A 5,555-nucleotide genomic window follows, 5' to 3' on the forward strand; every position below is an offset into this window, starting at 1 on the left:
GATCTGGAAGGCATAGTTGAGGGAGTAGCAATGCCATTTGAACCCGGTAAACATTCTGCAGATCTGCCCTCATTAAAGCAGCAAAACAAGATCAGAAATAAATCATGAAAATAAAAACACATTCCAATAGCAACTATAAAGAACACATGCTGCCCTCCCAGGACCCGAGTTTGAGACCCCCGTGGACGGACCTCTGTGTCACAGTCGGTGGACTCCAGCAGGATTAGCACTTCGTCTATCAGCCAATCGGGTTCCTCAATTTAAAATTTCCTTCATGAGATTATTGTGTCAGTTGCAGACACCGTCTGTTGGAATGAAAGCTGCAATGCATTTTATTCACACACATGACAGCCACCTTGGCCTGGGCGTGACGTCACAGGAATGGCGGACTGCATTTCATTTAGATGACACTTACCAGATGTCTTACGTCAGGCTGCGTTTGACCGGAACAACACTAGAATTCCGCTTCTTTTTATGAAAATGTTGTGCTTTTGTGTAAAATGATCAATGAAAACATTTGGCTTTACATGATGGCCGACTGGGAGACCTGACCAGCTGTGCTGTCAGCAGTACATGACCTGGCTGTCAAAACGCCACGACTGTGCCACACTGAGCTGAGAAGTCGGGAGGCCTGGGTGCCATCTGTCTTTAATCGGGATACCTGAAGTCATGCAGTGTGATGTCGGCCTGAAGAAATTCCAAATTTTGGGAGCACATGGCTTAAAAGCCACACCCCCATGAAAATAATCAGAAAGCCCCACTCACTAAAACAATCAAGAGCCACACCCCATGAAGTAATCAGCTGCCACACCCACTAAATAATTACAAAGCCACACCCCATGAACAGCAGTCACAAGTCACGCCCCTTTCTTGATTGCTAAGCCACACCCACTTTCTTCCCATAACTTTGCTGGGTGGCCTCCTGACTTCATATTTAAAATGGTGCCCCCCAAAATCACATTGAACTACGGTAACAGTGTCAAGGCGCCCCTATCTGGAGGTTCAGCTCCCTTTAGTCTTCCTCAGGACTTCCCAACACAAACACTCCGTCACACAAATTCAGCTTAAAAACGGTCCTGCATGTCAAAAACACCGCGGCGTCCCTTACAGAGGACTTTGTGACAAAACAGATGTCCTGGTGGTCAAACGGGCAGGCCGTGTCCTCCAGTGCTGTTGAAGTGCCAGCCTCCCCCACCATGCCAATGCTGATGAGCGCACTTTTCTTTTCTCTCCCGCTACGTCCTTTCTGTATTTTTAAAGTCGATCGAGCAAACCAATGAATTGTCTTCATAATTAAAGATTTCTGTGACACTCATGGAGGGGCTCGCTTCTTTCTTGCTGTCCTTTCTTAAATGCTTTTTACGTTTCAGACACGATGAGGTCCTTGTGACTTAACAGGGTGGCAGCACTGGGTGCGGTGCGGGAGGCTCTCCTGGACAAGATGGTGGTCCATCACAGGGCCCCCCGTACATCGGAGTCACCAGCGTGCAGACCTTTGGGACGTGAAAGGAGGAGACACACATGAGAATGGGAACCAGAACAAACAGTCGATGTGGCACCACGTTACCACCCCTGTGAGTACCATGTGTGTGTGTGTGTGAGGGGGTCCAGTAATGGCGTGGCACCTCGTCCACATTCCAGCTCCACGCCTCTGACCTGAGCCAACTGGACTACAGGATGGGGGGCTCGCTACGCTGGACAAACTTCACCTTTGACACTCATTTCACTGTCACATGAAGCTCACAGCTCTGCTCAGAATGACACGACTACATTCTGTGACTCCATCTTGAGGGTACAACACCAGGGAGGTGCCCGAGGGTCCCAAAACGAGGAGCGTTGGCACCGAGTGCTGAAGCACAGCAGGAGCAAAATGTCACCTGAAAGCCTTTGGCACAAACCCCGAAATCTCAGGCCAGCCATAAAAACGACCCAGGGGGGCAATCACCGGGCAGAGGGTTAGCGTGGCCTGGTAGCACTAAGGGGCTTCCAACTCTGCTCTGATGATCTGCGTGTGTTTAGATGTCCATCCGAGGTGAGCACCCGTCCATGGCATGCACATCACGGTGAGACGAGAGGGTCCGTAAAGCCCACTACTTGCACACTCATTCCAGGGGTCTGAAGCTCGCAAACAGAATTTTTGACATTGGCGTGAGATTGACCCTTGACCTGTGACTTTGTGTTTTGTTGCAGAATTCACTCCTTCATCTTTTTATGTTTTCCTTCCTTTTATTTGTCACGTGGGCGCAACTGGAAGTGTGTGAGGTTGGCATTGTCTGCCACTGTGGATAATCTGACAAAACCTCCTTGTGTGTGCTTTAGTGAGAAAAGGGAGCAAAAAGAGAGCAGGACCCTCACCAGTGTGCTGAGACACGAGGCCTCACCCCAAGCAGCCTGACCCCAAACTTAACAGGCAGGCTTCAAGGCCTCTACTCAGACCACCAGCTTTTAACAGGCTTAATGTCCCAGAGATACAAAAGGGAGAGGAAACCTGAATAACCTCTGGCATAAGGGGGGGGTGGGGGGGCGTGCAGTGGGACACAAAGAATCAAAAGTTTAATAAAAAAAGATAAAGAAAAGGTAAACAGACAGCAAACAAATCCAAATCCACAATCCAGGAGCAAACGTCAATAAGACAGAAAGCCCCCCAGTCCATGAACTGGAGTGTCACACTGCTGGGACCACCTCAACAATCACGAGTCACGTCACGGTGGTCTCACTGACAAAACAGAAGGAGCAAATTCGTAAAAACAAAATCATAAAGAAACACAAACGATAAGAAGAAAGGAGGAACGAAACAACACAACCGGGCAGCACCTGCTGGCACCAGCATAACGGGACCCCCTGGTCTTACTTCATGGCTCCTCCCCCTAACCGTGACGTTTTAATGGCTTCCTGAGGTCTTTGTCATAGAGCAGTTTTGACCCTCGTTTCCGATGCCGGTCCAGATACAAACGCGGCTGTGTGACTCGTTCAAGGCCCTCCACGTTCTGAGGTCACACGTTTGGCCGTTCAGTGCAAAGCAAATGTCCAGCCTGCAATACCCACAAACCCTTTGGCAGCCAGTCGGGAGTGTCGGTTACTGAAATAAAATCCAATGAACGCCTACGGGTGGGCAAAGAACTTCATCCACAAAGTCCATCGAAAGCTGAAAGGAGACCTCATGGAGCACACAAAGCCTTGGTGTGTCCCGCTAACTGAAACACCACAAACGCCAAGCGACTGGCGGGCAGCAGATCAGGATATGGACATCAGCTGGGCAGCCACTGAGTGTCCATACGGAAAGCAGAATCCGGGGTCTCGTTAAACGATCTGATCAGACTGAACGAAGAGCAACTCGGTGACGTCCATCCTCTCGCCACACGGCCATTGCTGGGTGACACTGGCAGGCAGTGTGGCGTAATGGCTGAGGCTTGAGACCGCAGAGCCCAGTCCTGTGACTGACACGGTGTCACCCTGAGCCGGCCACTTCACCTGCGTTGTCCTCCACTTGGAGCACCAAAGGAGCAAATGGAGCCCATGGGGTCTGAAGTGGCGAAAGTCGCCTTAGATAACAAGAAATGAACGCCAATTCGTTTAACATCCGCATGGAGAGTCCGCCGCGTCGTTTCTTGTTCTCACTCCGAACTTTGAGTTTCGTGTGATAATCGATTATTTGGTGTCAAACGCTTGCTGTCAGTTGGTATCCAGTGGGACAAATTTGAACCTTTTCTCTGCTGTGACTGCTTTTGTATTTTTTTTGAATATTTGTGAAGTCCTTTGAGCGTCGGAGAGGCGCTATATAAAGAATACATCACCACAGACAGAAAAAAGTACAGAATAATAGACAGGTAAGAAAGGCACTACTGTATGTAACTGATAGATCGATACATACTGTATATAATGTATAGTTATATTTATTTTAAAATAATCTTTATCAAATAACAAAGCAAACTTCAATACATCATCACCATAACTCTTTCAGTATGTGCACTACATAACAGACAGACGGATGTGAAAGGCGCTACATAACAGACAGACGGATGTGAAAGGCGCTACATAACAGACAGACGATGTGAAAGGCGCTACATAACAGACAGACGGATGTGAAAGGCGCTACATAACAGACAGACAGATGTGAAAGGCGCTACATAACAGACAGACGGATGTGAAAGGCGCTACAGTACATGACATCCCTACCCTCCTGCACGTCTTTTGATTTCCAAGGAGTCAGCCATCCACCTCAAGCCCCTACAGAAGGACCACCCTCTTGCCCCATGCCACGCAGGCCCTTCCCACAATCCTTTGCAGTGATGCCCTCTTCCCCCATCCTCTGAGCGCCTGCCAGGCGGTGCACCCATGACAGTGCGGCCGCTCCTCGCCAGGCCTGCTCTGCTCTTCTCGGTCCTCCTGCGCGTAAATCTCGGCAGCGGCTAACGAGTGAAGAAGTAATTAACAAGAAGGATGGCCGAGGTCCTCCTCAGACCGTCCCGCTGTAATTTGTATTTTATGGCCTCCCTCAAGGTCACCCCGTCTGAAAGGCTCGATCTGCACAATGAGTGTGAATTAATTTGGAAACAATCACATCAGCAGATCTGCTCGAGTCGGCCAGGCCAGCATGGCGCACTGCGGAGAGGCCAGCGCAGCACTTCCTGGCTTCCTTTGAGCGGCTCCAGCATGCCCGTAAACAGCTTTGTTGGCATCAGTCTGAGTGCCAAGTGATGTTTTGTGGAGCTCCTAATGAGCAGGAGAGCCCAGCCGGAGAGGCCGCTGACCGCACTGTTGCTGCTTATTCATATGGGGGGCTACGGAGGGGCAGAGCTCAGTCAGCAACGATCTGCTTATTGATAAATAGAAGGCCCCGTGCAGATGCCAGGTGGGCATCACTGAGCCTAATGGACTTCTCTGTAAAGTGAGAAGCGGTGCTGAGAGAGGTCAGGAAGTCCGCCATCGAGTTCAGAACGTCCAGCCGGAGTCCTCCAGTGTGCAGCTGGCGTGTTCCCCTTGTCATCGGCCTGGGCACACAGGGACTGGCACCCCTAAAGCAGTCCAAGTTGGTAGTTATAGATGACCACATATCTGTCCAGGGGTCCACTCTTTATATTGGCTTTCCTAAATCAGAGCACAAGGGCGTCATGTCCATTGGGTGAATGGCCAGGTGGTCCCACATTTCTTAGAGCCGTCGGGGTCTCCACTTTATTTAGAAGACTCGGCCGTTTATTGCAGTCTGAGTCAAGACGCTGGTCCTCCTACGCTGTCCTTGTGTCCCACAGGGTGACGTGTGTCCGGGCCACTAGTCACCCTAAATTCTGTGTCTGAGGGTCTCATCCTGCCTTGCAGGCACCACAGCTGGGTGAGGCCCCACAACTCTGCGGTGCAAGCAGATGATGGATGGCACAACAACTGCACCCTGTATAGCGCCATTAGGTGTCTTATTTATATTGCCTGCTTGACGAAGACCACCGAGTGACGACAAGATCCTGTGGTCTCACAAGACAGTGCAATGATTCAAATTGAGCAGGAGCTGGGAAAGGCGCTATATGAATTAATAGTAATAATAATTCATTACATTTATATAG

This window comes from Erpetoichthys calabaricus, chromosome 7, assembly GCF_900747795.2.
Source record: "Erpetoichthys calabaricus chromosome 7, fErpCal1.3, whole genome shotgun sequence".
Taxonomy (NCBI): Eukaryota; Metazoa; Chordata; class Cladistia; order Polypteriformes; family Polypteridae; genus Erpetoichthys; species Erpetoichthys calabaricus.